General features: G+C 38.4%; 1 protein-coding gene across 1 annotated transcript in view; it reads right to left on the bottom strand.

The window, feature by feature from the left end:
- Positions 1-13,839, bottom strand: part of LOC131041780 (AP-4 complex subunit epsilon) — a 151,923-nt gene that overhangs the window by 83,753 nt on the left and 54,331 nt on the right. The gene's annotated exons all lie outside the window — the stretch shown is intronic.

Genomic DNA, 13,839 nt, shown 5'->3' with positions numbered 1-13,839 from the left:
TAGAGTAAAATGAGGCAAAATGTATTAAAAACAATGTACTTTTTTAGACTATGATATAAAAGAAGCTGCCCCCTTGGCAGCAATTTGCCCAAATATATATGTATATATAAAGAAATAAATAGATAAATATATATAAAGAAATAAATATATATGTATATATAAAGAAATAAAGAAATATATATAGAGAGAGAGAGAAAAAAAATTAAATAAATACATGTGTATATATAAAGAAATAAATAGATAAATATATATAATATTTTCCCATTTTTCATTATATCCTAGAATCACCTACATTTAAACTAGAATAGTAAACCATAGAAACATTTTCTTAATAAATAGATATTTACCATCAATATAATGGTAACAATAAAAAATAAACATAGTAATAATGTGATTATTAAATAGTGGTGTTGTGGTTCTTGCCACCAAGGTTCAAACCCCTCTCAGATGTTATTGCTGAGTTCTCATGTCAGGGATGAGCATCCCCATTTGTGACCCCACCAATTCATTGCTTTGGATCAAAAGCATTTACCCTAAAAAATTAATAATAATAACAAATAAAAAAAACTACACAGATGAAAAAGGACTCTAATATTAATTTTATTAATATAAATTATATTGTATTATATTTTTTACTATAGTCAAACAATTGTCAAAACACTTATTTAGTCGTGTCCTAATCCAGCCTCACGATTGAAACTCCAAATACAAGTTTTAAGGGCACCAACCCTAAGAAGTCACCAAACCCCTATCTTCATGAGCACCAACTCAATTCAAAATTCTCTTTCAGAGCACCAACTCTTATAGTAACACAAAAACAGTGTACATACTCAAAACTAGAGTGTTAACTTGAATGACTTCAAACCAATTACAAACTGAAACAATTATCAATGTGCTTATTGTGAACTCAAAAACAAACTGAGGGTTATTGCATCAATCTGAACATTAAATACCACAGTATCTCTGCAACACAATACATATGCTTTAATTTGTAGTAGACATGCTGAATCAAATGATATAATCAAGATGTTTCTGTATATCTGAAACAAAACTGCATTAGAGAATATTCTGAGTCTGATATTAATCTGCACTTGAAGATATAAATCTTCACTTGATAAAAGCATGCACACTGTTAATGTGAAATCTGCAACTAACCAATGATCTTTCCACAACAATCAGTCACCACTAAAAATCCAAATCAACTGTATATCAGGAATGAACTATGAACATCAGATTATACAAAATAAAATGGCAAATATTTATACCATTCTTTGTCAATCTGCCACCAAACTCTATACTGTGTAAGTGCAACGCAGTCCTCTTATTATGATCTGTATATGATCATATCTTGGAAGATATTTTGCTGTATATGATATGTATATTTCATCTCAGATATATGATCTGTATATGATCATATCGTATGTTATTTACTTTGGCCTTATCGTATTTATGCCTATGCCTAAACTTTTCTTTTTAAAAATGATCTTCCACTTTTTTAAGAACTCACTCCTTATCACACAGCAAGCCACATATATAATCTTCTTAGATCAACGAACTAAGATAATTGGTTGTAAAATGGTTACAACTGTTTTGTTAACCAATTATAACTTCCTCACGTTAGAAACCAAACACAACATTTATTTCTTAATACAAATAAAGTTTGGTCAACAACATATAACTGTTTTGAACAGTAGTTCCTTAATATAAGGTTGAACACTCTTTACTATGTGCTGGCATTAGGGACGCAGCTAAACTGGCTCCAAAATGGGATTACAAAACTCGTGTTATTGACTTTTTCGAAAAATTTTGAAAAATCAAAGCCGCAGCTAATTCTGCTGATCACGATCAACGATCTGTAATTTTTGACAGATTTCGTGTTACAACTTTTCGTGCCGTTTTGGAGCTAGTTTAGCTGCGGCCCTGGCGTTAAAACCTATATTGAGCAAACTCCAATATTCAAATCAAAGCTAAAGAACATTCGCCAGAAATGCGACTGCTATACACTGCATTATGTTGGTAAGAATTGAATCATCTGTAAAGTTATAAGATGGTCTTGAGACGTTTCTTGATAAGAATATAGGACATCTAATTTTTGTCATGTTTGAAAACACACGACATCAAAACCGAACAATCTGATGTAGAAACCATTAGTCTGACATCTCAGCAAAACTACAGACATCAATGACAAATGCCAACATAAATATCTCTTTAATGATGCGATCATGGATTTGAATCCTACAAACACAACATGAACATATGCAAATATACACATATATGTTTAAACATTAGGATTAGTCAATTACATCATATCCATAGGTAATCAATAATGCAAGCATATTAGGGTTTGGAGGAAGAGACATGATGGGTCCACCCGAAGCCATTTCTACAAAAAGCCAAAGAGTGGATGTCTACCACAGCCCTCTTGCTTGCTTGGTGGCTTGTACCTGCTTTCCCCATTCATGTGTCATATTGCGGAAGACAGTTGCCATATTGTGGGTTTGAGGGGAGGTTGTAAGGGGTTATTTGACTCTATAAGCGCCCTCTTTGTCCTAGGTCACAATGATCCTTCTAAAACAGCCTTCTTACAAGCCTACTCGCCACCCTTCTCTTACACCTCAGGCCCTTCCTCTTGCAAGGTGGATTTCAGACAGTATGCATTACTATTTACTACCATAGAGGCATACACTTAAGCATTAATCTTTCAAAGCATCATCAACATACAAACATATATATGTAATAGATTGATAAATATATGTGAGTATTATTTATACCAAGGGGTTGAATGTATGGCTAGCTATCTTTTTGATGGATTGTGACTTTGCCTGATCTGATATCATCTGTTGCTATGCTGAAAATTCAATCTCCTGTTTGGGGATTGGGATGGTTATTGCTTGCCAATCTGTTAATCTAACTCTGATATTTCTGCAGAAGTGTTTGGGGGACGATCGATAGTGTTTGCTATTGATATCTTCTGAAAATGTATCTCACTGATTGCTGATGTATCTAAAGAGGTGTTTTCTGTATTGGCTGCTGATGGTGTGTTTTGAGTGATGCTTGATGCCTTACTTCTACACCCAATCTCTCTTCTTTATACCATTCTTCTAACGCTGAAGCATTGTGACCTTTGGTTTGACCTTTCCCTTGAAAGCTAGCATCTCCTCCTTAGATCTAAATTGCTGCCCTTACTAATTTGTTTGCCTTAATGAACGCCCTTAACCTTTTACTTGCACTTAACAATCTGTTGCAGATGAAGATTGAACAATACTTATTATCCTTTAATCACAATTTTATGAAATCTGTGTAATCTTCTTGTAAGACGATTCAGACTCAAACTTATTGGGATGTCAAACTCGGGGTCATGACAATTTTTCTTCTGAAAAACCATTGCATGCCACTTCTCTACAAAAAATCAATTAGCATGTGTATTTCTTACTGTCCTTCAAACCATATTCATACCATTCCACGTCACATGTAATCTAAGTTACCAGGTTATTTGCCTATAATAACCAGGTCCGGCCAGGGTCCTACAAATGCCCTGTGGGTTCTTCCCTGCTGGACCCAGAAGAACCCGGGAAGAATTTTGGAGGATTTTGCAGAACCCAGGAGGAATTTGGTGCCAAAGTGAAAAAAAATTGACTTTTTTAAATCATTTTTTAATGCCAAGAAAGCATATTCAACCCTCCCAACCCTAATTTGATGACTTAAAACACTAAAAAGGTAAAAGCAAGTTCATTTTTGCACAATAGAATGAAAAACATAACTTCTTTGCTCCATTGCTAAACTTCAGTTTTTGCTTGCCATTTCTCAAGGAGAACTGAAGATTGATTGTTGCTTGTTCCTAGCTGGTTCTTGTGCTACTCCTACACAGTTGCAAGTGTAGATTTGTTCTCGAAGGCATTGAAGAGGAAGATTTCAACAAAAGAGGTAGGTTTTTTGTTCTTCTTTTCTTTTTCTTTTTATTTTTCGTTGCATTTTTTTTACAAATTGAAATAACTCTCTAGTTTTGTTTTATTTTATATTTTTTCATTTTGGTTTGTCGAATGGCAAGTGCTTCTAGTGCTAGGAGTGAACCCCGTTTTAAAACAAACCTAAACTCTACCATTTGGAAATATGTCAAAATGGTAGAACAACTTCCAGGTGGAGTAGGTTTTCTTTGGATTTGTTCTCATTGCAAATAACCATACAAGAGCTCATACAGTCGAGTGAAAGCACATTTGTGATTTATCCCTCACAAAGGCATCAAATTTTGTGCAGGACAGCCAAAAGGTAAAGGGCTTCTTGCAGAGTCACAAGTTTTGGTATATATAGAAGAGCAAAGAAAAGAAGACGAAGCAATTGGGAAAGAATCTTCTAATCCTTTGGTAAACAGTAAGAGTAAGACTAAGAAAGGATCAATGGCCTCTCCATCACATGTCAATCTTGAGCATAAAGAGGGCCATCCATTCTTGTCTATACCTCAACAACAACCTATTCCGTCACATAAGAGAGAAAAGGGTCCATTGGAAACATCATTTCACAATGAGAGTAGACAGATTACCAAGCAAGATGTAGCTAGATGCATCTATGCTAATTGATTGGCATTTAATGTTGTTCACTCACCTTATTGGCAAAAAATAATAAGATCAATTAATGAGGCTCCAAAAGGGTTCAAGGGCCCAGGTTATGAATAGGTGTGCACTTCTTGTTGGAGAAAGAGGTGAAACATGTAGAGCACTCCTTGAAGCCCATCAAGAAATCATGGATTGAAACGGAGGTGTTCATTGTATCTGATGGATGGAAAGATGCAAGAAATCGCCCATTGACCAACGTTGTTGCGGTGTCCCCTAAAGAGGCAATGTTTTTGAGAGCAATGGATTGTGAAGGGCAGGTGAAGGATAGTCCACATTGCTAATATTATTTTCCAAGGCATTGAGGAAGTTGGCCCACGGAATGTTGTTCGAGTCGTAACAAACAATGCCAAAAATTGTAGGGCAACTGGGTTATTGGTTGACAAGCGGTATCAACACATTTTTTGGACACCTTGTTCGGTCCACTCACTCAACCTAATGCTGCAAAAAATAGGCAAAAAGGTTGATTGGATCAAAGATATGTATGCTGAGGCCGAAGACATCCAAATGTTTATCACTAACCACCATATGTCACAAGGCATATTTAGGCAATTCTCGAGATTGGAGCTGTTGAAGGTAAGTTAATTTTAATTTTTAAATTTAGTTAAATAATAAAAATGTTTAGTAAACCTTTTAATTTAATTTTTATTTTAATTTTTTCTTATTTTGATTTTGAAATAAGTTGCTGAGACCCATTTTGCTTCCAACACACTTGTGTTGAGATGACTTGTGAAGGTCCGTGAGGCACAAGCTAGCATGGTAATCAGCCCTAATTGGAGCATATGGAAGCAATCCAGCACTACAAGGGCAGCAAATGTTAGGAGAATGATACTAAGTGAGTCTTGATGGGATAATGTTGTGTACCTCCTTCAGTTCACTAAGCCTATATTGCGCATGATCCTTTACACTAACATGGATAGGCCTTGTTTCAATGAGGTATATGATGGAATTGACACAATTATTGAGAGGATTAAAGTTGTCATAAATGAAAGAGAGAGAGATCCAGAAGAAAAAAAATTCAAACAAATACAACAAATCATTGTAGAGAGATGGAAAAAAATGACCACTCCATTGCATCTCCTTGCCTTTGCATTGAGCCCGAAGTATTATAGTCAGCAATTTCTTCAAGCGAGTGACACAAGAGTTGCCCCTTATAGAGATCCCGAAGTTGCTCAAGGGTACAAGGCAGCCATTCGTAGACTCTTTCCCCATGACCTATGGCCCAAGGTGAGGACTGAATTCATCAGTTTTTCAAGCACAAATGACTGGTGTTGTAGCTCTTTGGGACAGGAATAAGGTTGCTGCTCATAGTTGGTGGTACTTCCATGGAGAGATATACCAGAACCTACAACCTCTTGCCATCAAAGTTTTATCACAAGTTCGTTCTTAGACTCTTAGTTATTAGAAAAATCTTCTATCTTGCTTATATTTTCAATTTTAATTTATCTCTTACCTCTCTAATTTCAAAATCTTGATAGGTTGCTAGTTCAGCTTCATCCGAGAGGAATTGAAGCACATACTCCTTCATCCACTCAATAAAGCGCAATAGACTACACTCCAAAAAGGCAGAGGACTTGATCTTTGTACATTCAAACTTGCAGCTCATCACACACAAAGAAAATGCCTACAAAGAAGGGGAGACAAAGTAGTGGGATATTGATCCAGAACATGCCGAGTTGGACGAGTCAATTGCTCGCCTTGATGCACTTGGGGCTGATGACATTGATGACCATGAGCTACCTACTAATCATGAGATTGGCTATGCTAGTACCACTGCCAATGCTACCGCCAGTGCCAGTGCCAGTGCCAGTGCTCTTGCCACTCCCAGTGGCACTGTTTGTGTTTCATCTAATCTACCACAGCATATTGATATGGAGGATGATGATGATATTTTTGATGACCCATATGATGTTTGATCAGTGATGGCTGATTGTTGTAGACCGACATTATTATTTTTGAACTAAAACGTTAATATGGCGGTGTATTTACTATTTTGCTATGTTATTTAAACTAAAACATTAATATATGATGGTGTATTTGGCTATGACATTTGACTATTAGCATAGTGGTGTATTTTGAACTTAACTACTGCTGCATATATGTATATACTTTTTATTTTTATATGTTTTTGTGCTAACGAACCCAAAACCCGAAAAAAAAAAATTGCCAAACCTGTGAACCCGAATCTCAAACCCGAACCCAAGCCCGAACCAGGACCGGCAACTTAGCATGTAATACAAATTAACCAGCCAACACTCACCACTTAGACTACCACCTTGTCATGCCCAAAAGGCAGTTCTGACAAATTAAAAAAACTAATATCCACCTTAGACTGTCACTTGTCATGTCCCAAAAAGCAGATTTGACAACCACCATCCCATAACATTTAAAAGATACAGATCTCAATCTTAACGCTAATGCATATAGCTCAGAACTTTAATATTATTTTGTCACTTAATGAAATCACAAACTCTACCCTTTTATCCTCCATTCAAGGAAGGTGTGTTCAAAAAAATAAATTTCTAAAGGATTGAATTCTTTGTTTCATTGTTGCTGAATCTTTATAAGGATTTTTTGCATATAATTTTTAAGCAGACATGCAGATGTTTTCTTTCATTTGCCACCATCCATTTTACTCATTGGAGCTTTTAAAATTAAAATATTTTGTTCTTTCTATTCTAACCTTCATGCCACCACAAAACCAATTCCTTGTTGAGTCTTTATGACTTGAGACACTCATTCACATGATCTGTCTCATCCCACTCAAGAATTCCTTTTTGAAGAAATCTTTGACAGAAAATGATGGGAAACAATGAATTCAGTATTATTTATCTGAGTTACCGGGTTCGGCTATATAGGCCCCCGTATTGCCCAAATACGGTTCGTGGTTCGTGGTCCGTATACGGTTCGTAATTCAGTTCGGTCATTCAGTTGGGCGGAATTTTTATTATGTCCTGTGCTTTGTTTTGGCCTCCTGCTGCTGACATTTCATCTGACTCAGCTGACATGCCACAGCCCTTGGTCAGAGTATCTCAGCAGCAGTCAAAGTAGCTATCGGGGTTTATTTATTTTTAAGTTTATTTATTTTATAAATTGAAATTCAATGATATATTATATATTATATTATATTGTATAATATATAATATAATTATATTGTATAATATATAATATAATATAATATAATATAATGTCAAAAAAATAGGGAGCAATGAGCGGCAGTTAGAGTGCGAAAGGCAGAGGGCAGAATGCGAAGCGCAGAAGGAAGACTTTGACGGACGCTTGGTGGAAGGCAACCTCCAGCAGCAGACAAATGACCATGAACAGGGAATAGCAGATGGGAAAGGCAAGGAACAACCAGCGGACAGGCAGACATCCGGTAATAATGATAAAATCATAGAAGGAAAGGATAATATCCCAAATCAGAGTCCTGCAGAAGAAAGCAGTACGCCAAGGCTGGTAGAAATTAATTTAACAGAAGAATCTATTGATGACAATTACCTGTGGGAAGATCTCGCAGTTATTGCTAGAATCATTGGTCCGAAGAAATCCAGGCAAAGCATTAACCCTTGGATAAGGGAGAATTGGGGTAATCAAGGGGTTTTTTTTGTGGCCATCTTCACAGAGAAAGGAATAAGGGACCAAATTTTAAACTCAAAGAATTGGTTTTTTGATAATTCACCACTTTACATCCAGCCTTGGACACCCAACTTTAACCCAACCAGACTTGCAGTTTATGAAGCTCCGGTATGGATCAGACTTTTTAATCTCCCAATCGAGTATTGGGGGGACCAGTGCCTAGAGAAATTAGGGCGAACGCTCGGTACCCTGCTGGAAATTGATGAAGAAATTATTGAAAGCGATTCATACATTTACGCCAGGATGAAAATAGCAACGGTCGAACAAATCCCTTCCCACATAAATATTAGAACAGCCAATGGAATTTGGAAGCAAGGCATTGAAATTGAAAAAGAGCTTTCGGTTTGCCAAAGATGTGGAAGCAAAACTCATCAAACCAAAAGGTGCAAAAATTTTGTGCGCTGGGCATATAACACTAAGCAAAGGGCAGAAGATAAAGAAAAAGCAGTGTGGGTAAGGAAAATGAATAAGCAAAAACAGAAACCTATTGCGGCAAACAAACCACTGCCTGATACAAGTAAGCATCTTGAACCCAACTCTCAACCCTATCAGATAGAATCGGAAACCAACAATGTAGAAGGGGTGGCTATTCCAAGCCAGGGGATGTCTCCTATAACAGGATCTCAGGCAATAAACATTATCGAGGAATGCACAAGCGATGCTGATATGAGTAATTCAGACAGAGAAGGTGATGATGATGTCTTGGATAACCTAGACCCCAGATGCATTAGCCAATCAGCGAATACTCTTCTGGGCAGAGCAAAAGGAGTTAAAGGCAGAAAGCAACAAACAGATAAGAGAGGAGAAAGCTTCAGAAAAAGGTATTGTAAGCGTTTTGGAATATACGAAGAATTCCAAGGGAGGTAGCCCCTCCCTTGGACAGAAATGAGAATCACATCATGGAATGTTAGGGGCTTAACAGCCCCTGTCAAAAGACGCTTGGTCAAAAGGTCTTTGGCCAAGTTAGAGTCTGAATTGATCTTACTTCAAGAAACCAAGTTGAATGGGCATAAGGTGGCGGAATTCATCAGATACTACAATAAGTGGGAGGGACTGTTTCAAGACGCCAGAGGATCTGCTGGAGGCCTGGGAATCTTTTGGAACTCAGAGGTCTTCGAGGTGATCCCACTGGAGTCCAACGAATTTTGGATGGCTTGCAACATTGTGTACAAACCAGGAGGTTTCGGTTTTCCCCTGTTCAATATCTAGGGGCCGATCAAAGCAGATGAAAAGCTAAGAGTTTGGACAGAGATACATGAGCAATTGCTATCATTAGAGAGGAACAAGGCAATTCTGGCTGGGGACTTCAATGCAATTTTAGATATTGACGACAAGGAAGGAGGGTTGAGGAAGAGCACAAGAGTAATGGAAGATTTCAGGGAGTTCATTTCGAAATGTCAAGTGGTGGATGTTATTCCGAAGAATGGTAAGTTCACCTGGACCAACAGAAGACTTAACTTCTCAAGAATCTCAAAAAGATTGGATCGTTTTTTTGTGGGGGAATGGTGGATTAATGGTAGCTCCTCAATTGACACTAGAATCATCCCGCAAGCTGGGTCGGATCACCTCCCAATCACTCTGTCTGTTAATCATGAGGCTCCTAAGAACAGAAACTATTTCAAGTTTCAAAGCATGTGGTGGAGGGACCCTAAATTCATCGAACGACTTAAAACATGGTGGCTGGAAAGCGACATCTTTTCAGGCTCCCCCAGCTTTTGTTTTATAAAGAGAATTCAATATATCAAAAACAATATTGAGTACAAGAACAAGTCCTCATTCAAGAATATATTTTCTGAGAAACTTCGAATAGAAGAAGAATTAGAAGAAATCAACAAACGAGTTATGCTAGTAGGGATGGTTGGGGATGATTATCTGAAAGAAAAGCTCCTTAAGGAGCAGTATGCAGAACTATTAAATAGAGAAGAGGTCTACTGGCGAGACAAGTCAAGAGCATTATGGATAGCTGAGGGAGACCGTAATACAAAGTTCTTTCATGCAACCTCAAAAGGTAGAAGGAATAAGAATAAAATTACTGCAATCTTGGATGATGGAGGGATTTTGAGAAGTACTGAGGCTGAATTAGAACAAGCGGCGCTTGAACATTTTGTTAAATTACTGGGGAATGATTGTCAGAAGGTGACGCATCAAATGATAGGCTCTCAGAGCTCGTGCAGAAGATGGTAACTATGGAGGAAGCTAAAATGCTCTGCGAACCATATTCCATAGAAGAAATTATAAGGGCCACTTTTGAGCTCCACCCCACAAGGCTCCGGGTTTGGACGGTATGACAGCTGAGTTCTATCAGAAGTGTTGGGGCTTTTTGGGCCACGACGTATGGTTGGTTGTAGAAGAATTCAAGAAAAAAGGAAAGTTTGTAAGAGAAATGAATAATACTGTCATTGCTTTGATTCCCAAAAAACAAGAATGTACTTCAATGCATGATCTAAGACCTATATCGTTATGCAACACCATATACAAAATCATCTCAAAAGCAATGGCCAACAGATTGAAGAAGCTTCTACCCCACCTCGTCTCAAAAAATCAGAATGGGTTTACACCAGGAAGAGAACTAGCAGACAGCATTATTTTAGTGTCAGAAGTCATGCATTCTATTCATAAAGAAAAATCAAAAGGCATGGTTATCAAGCTCGATGTGGCAAAGGCTTATGATAAGGTGGTATGGCAATTCTTGGTTAAAGTTCTGAGCTGCTATGGTTTTCCAAAGCAGTGGATTGACTGTGTCAGTTTCTGCATCTCCACGGTTAGTTTCTCCTTGCTTGTAAATGGTGCGGTCTGTGGCTTTTTCAAAGCTACCAATGGTTTAAGGCAAGGGGACCCGTTATCCCCGACCCTCTTTATACTCATGGCAGAAGTTCTTAGCAATCTAATTAAAACCAAGCAGTCCACCAGGCAGTGGAATGGTGTATGTGCTCATAGGTCATTAGAGCCCATAACACATTCACAGTTTGCTGATGACACTATCTTATTTGGCGAAGCAACAATGAAAGAAGCCAAAGGAATTAAAGAGGTACTGGATGAATATACGAAGCTGTCAGGCCAGGTAATGAATGTGGACAAATCACAGATTTTTTTTTTAACACTGGAAGATTATTACAGAATCACATTTCGCATTTGCTTGGATTTTAAACTACTGTTCCTCCCATCAAATATCTTGGGATCATAATTAATATGGGATGTAGACAAACGCATATTTGGGAGGATGTACTTAATTCTTGCAAGACCAAATCGGAGCAATGGAAGAACAAATGGCTTACTCAAGCTGGACGACTACTAATGATAAAGTCTGTGCTATCAGCTGTTCCAATCTACAGTATGCAATGTTTCCAAGTGCCCAATTCGGTTGGAGCAAAATTAGATGGACTATTAAAAAAGTTTGTGTGGAACGGGGCCAAGGAGCATAAGAGGATACCTTTGATAAACTGGGATACAATGTGTATGCAGAAAGAGGATGGGGGAGCAAGGCTGAGGAAAATGAGTCTACAAAACCTGGCATTAGGAGCGAAATTGTCTTGGAAAATGTACAAGAATCCCAATAAATTATGGTGCAGGATCTTTCAAAAGAAGTACTTGGACTCTGGCGATCCTGATCGTATCTTCACAATTGCAGACACAGACAGGGGTTCTCCCACATGGAATTTCCTATGGAACAACAGGGACATAATAACGAGTCATATTTCTTGGAAGATTGGCAACGGAAGTAAAGCCAAATTCTGGCGGGACTCATGGGACGGGGAGCCGCCGTTAGCAGAGTGTTTCGAAGATCAAGATTGGGTTAACACCGTCGAAACTGCAATAGGCACGCAAGTTGCGAGTTATTTTGAGAATATTGAGTCCCATGGTATGAGGACCTGGAGAAAGATAACTATTGGCAATACGCAGATGTGTAGAAAATTAGAAGAACTTCTTAACAACAGATCAATATTAGCGTCAGAGGAAGAAGACAGAGTATTCTGGTGTGCAGCAAAGTCAAGGGAATACAGTGTGAAGCTGGGCTATGAAGTCCAAAGGCATAAAGCGCTGAATTCGAACTAGCCCAGCAAGTTGTGTTGGAACAAATGGGTGTTGCCCAAGGCAAGGGCATTCTTATGGATCGCACTAAATGGAAGAATACTCACTGGAGAAAGGCTGAAAACTATAGGCATACAAGGACCAAGTTGGTGCATTTTATGCAACAGTGGGGAAGAAACAGTGGATCATCTACTCTTCAATTGTAGGTTCGCCCGCAGCTGCTGGGATTGGTTCCTAGGAATGGTTAGCCTTTATACAGCTAGAAGCATGACTCTGAAAGAATTTCTTGTCGCATGGCCACAATCCAGTCAATCAAAATGGGGAATCCTATGGTTGATTGGCCCAGCAATGATTGTTTGGGTTATCTGGAAAAAGAGAAACAAACGGATATTCAAAGAATCGGCCAAAACAATGGAAATAGTCATAGATGATCTTAAGGCGGGCATAGAAGAAGTCATTTGTGGTAGGTCACGAAATGTCAGAAACTTCAAATTCAATGATTGGGATATGGAAATGGAAAGGAATTGGTCCTTCAAAAATGCTTTATTCCATTATCCCAAAAAAAGAATTAACAGGAAAGAGGTCAGATGGGAGAAGCCTCATAACAATTGGGTAAAGCTCAATTTCGATGGGGCCTGCAGAGGCAATCCGGGACAGGCTGGCTTTGGAGCAGTTATTCAAAATAAGGATGGGAATGTGGTGTTTGGCACGTATGGCAATATTGGTCGCGCCACAAACAATGAAGCAGAAATAAGAGCTCTTGAGGCCGGGCTTTTACTCTGCAAAGAGAAAGGTTTGACCGATGTTCAGATTGAAGGAGATTCTCAGATAATCGTAAACGGGGTGACTAATGACAAGTTGCTTAATTGGAAACTAGCTAAATGGTTGCCGCACATTCGGACCTTACTTCAAGCAATTAAACCATACGAAATAACACATATACACAGGGAGGGAAATAAAGTAGCAGACCTATTAGCCAATCTAGGAATCAATTCACAAGCTGCAAAAGTGTCAGTCGATCCCAAGGCCTTGAGCTCAGAGATTATGGACCTGTGTAGGAAAGACCTATGGATAAGGAAATGCGACGGAGTGGGATGATGGCCCTCGGAACTAGGAATGCGGATGTAGGACAAATGGAGGAAGTCCTAGGCAAGTCAAAACACTCGAGAGGTGCAGTGATGGCGGCCGATCTATAGAGGATAGACAGAAATGACGGAATGACAGATTCTTGCAGATTTTGGGGCCGAGGTAAATCAGGAAGGCAGAACTTTCTAGAGTGTAGTAAAACTTTATATATTGGCCTCTGCAAATGTGGAATACATGGTTTGTAAGGCGCAGGGAAGGTTTTCTCATACTGAGTTGTGTAATAATTGGACTGAGATATATCCATGGCCTATTTTGGCAACATTGGATGCATGAATTGTGAAGAAACATTGGATATGCAGCTTCGTAGCTTGTTTGTCACAGAGGTTTATGTCTATGATGCTATTAAAGGGCTCGTGGGGATCCCACTGAACTTTGATCGCCACTAGTGTGATAGTACGATTTACGAAGCTGTCCTTATGCC

This window comes from Cryptomeria japonica, chromosome 10, assembly GCF_030272615.1.
Source record: "Cryptomeria japonica chromosome 10, Sugi_1.0, whole genome shotgun sequence".
Lineage (NCBI taxonomy): Eukaryota > Viridiplantae > Streptophyta > Pinopsida > Cupressales > Cupressaceae > Cryptomeria > Cryptomeria japonica.
Note: the sequence above shows the minus strand (reverse complement) of the source record. Positions and strands in the feature narration are given on the sequence as shown.